General features: G+C 62.3%; 1 long non-coding RNA gene across 1 annotated transcript in view; it reads left to right on the top strand.

The window, feature by feature from the left end:
* Positions 1-1,459: 1,459 nt before the first annotated feature.
* The window catches only part of LOC106728368, a 34,443-nt gene continuing 34,196 nt past the window's right edge, over positions 1,460-1,706 (top strand). Inside the window, exon 1 of the long non-coding RNA XR_001364669.1 lies at positions 1,460-1,536. This is a non-coding gene — a long non-coding RNA (uncharacterized LOC106728368). The remainder of the gene's footprint in view (positions 1,537-1,706) is intronic.

The following is a 1,706-nucleotide window of genomic DNA, read 5'->3' as shown; positions in this document are numbered from 1 at the left end:
CCCGTCCTGTATCCCGACCTGCGGGGGCCATGCTGGTAGCATTTACACCAGGGACTTTGGCGAATGGTGCATATGAGGGTGTTGTTAAACCTTTACCAGCGTGTCACTGCCGCAGGGGTGAGAGGGGTGCAGCCCCTACGGTCTCCAGAAGCCCCCCTCAAACCCCTGCTCACTCCCCGCACCGGAAATGCGTGGGTACCGGTTCATTTTCTGCACCCGGGAGGCCTTTCCCTCCAATTATCCGGGACCTCTGGCTCCGCCCACGACCTTCCCGCCTCGGAGCCTCAGCGGGCGGCGCTATGCTGCACCGTGGCCGCTGGAGGGCAGTGTTGCCACAGCCAAGCGCTCCACCTGGAAGGAGCCGGGTTGGAGCTCGCTGGCCCTGCATCTGGGCCCCCAGGGCCCGTGACCCTCCCCCGGAAATGGAGGAGGGAGGGGTGAGGACTCAAACGTCAGTGTCCTTACACCCGGAGAGTGACTTCAAGGTTGGAAATCACAAGAGTCACTGGGCACGGTGCCATCCAAGCCCTTGGGTCCCACTTGCCAGCCCTGTGACCGGCCATCGCACTGTGGCGAGCCTCAGTGTCCCCATCTGTGAAGCAAGGAGGATGCAGTATTGAGTTCAGAGGGCCTTGCGATGACGATGACGAAATGACAGAGCATTAAAGAGCCCGCCTGGCGCCTGGCACGCGTGAGCCCGCAGGGCGGTCAGCTACGGTCACTGTCCGAGTCCACGCAGTGCCTCGGTGGCCTCACCCCCGCTGAGCTCAGCCTCGGCACTGTGTACCATGATGTTGCATTTTACGGGACGCGACACTGAGGGACAGAGACGGGCAGTGACTCAGCACAGCCGAAGCCACAAGGGGTCCCCCCCCCCCCCCCCGCCTCCACTGCCTCCTGGGGTGGACTCCCTGGGGCGGGCTCAGCACCCCTGTCTGAGCCCCATTCCTTCCTTGGAAAGTGAGACTGGCCGTCACCGAGTCATTGGCAGAGGCGGTGGCAGTGAGTGGGGATGCTCAGAACAAAGGAGCCATCCGTCAGCTCTTCACGCAACTCAACTCCCGTTCGTGCTGCTCCCAACGTGTGCCAGGCCCCTGGCAACAGTGTAGGGCGAGCCCGGGCCGTGCCTGCATGGCACTGGCCTGGGAAAGGAGGCTCGTGGGCTCCAGTGGCCTCCTCTGGGCGCCAGCATCGCTCCCCGCCAGGCTCTGGCACTTAAGAGGCAGGCAAGGCACCTTTAACACCCTCCTTCCGTCCTTCCCCTCACTTGCACACAGACACGCACTTGCATACATGTGCACATGCGTGCACACATGCACATGCAACCATATGTACACACACATATACACGTGCACATGTGGTGACGCCCTAAGCCTCAGCACCTCAGAATGTGACTGTACTTGGAGATGGGCCTTTAAGGAGACAATTAAGTTAAAACTAGGCCATTAGGGTGGGCCCTGCCCCGCCGTGATCCGATATGACGGGTCCCCTTATAACAAGAGGAAATTACGACGCAGACACACAGAAGGAGCACATGTGAGCACAGGGAGAGCACAGCCATCCGCAAGCCAAGGAGCGAGGCTCGGAAGAACCCAGCCCCGGCGTCTGGGTGGGGAACCGCAGCCAGCACAGCGCTGGGGCGGGAACAAAGACGCCGCTGCTGTCCGCGCTGCGCGGGAGCCGCTGGCCACCAGGGGGCAGCCTCT

The sequence above is a fragment of the Myotis brandtii genome, unplaced genomic scaffold (assembly GCF_000412655.1).
Source record: "Myotis brandtii unplaced genomic scaffold, ASM41265v1 scaffold6, whole genome shotgun sequence".
NCBI classification, from domain to species: Eukaryota; Metazoa; Chordata; class Mammalia; order Chiroptera; family Vespertilionidae; genus Myotis; species Myotis brandtii.
Note: the sequence above shows the minus strand (reverse complement) of the source record. Positions and strands in the feature narration are given on the sequence as shown.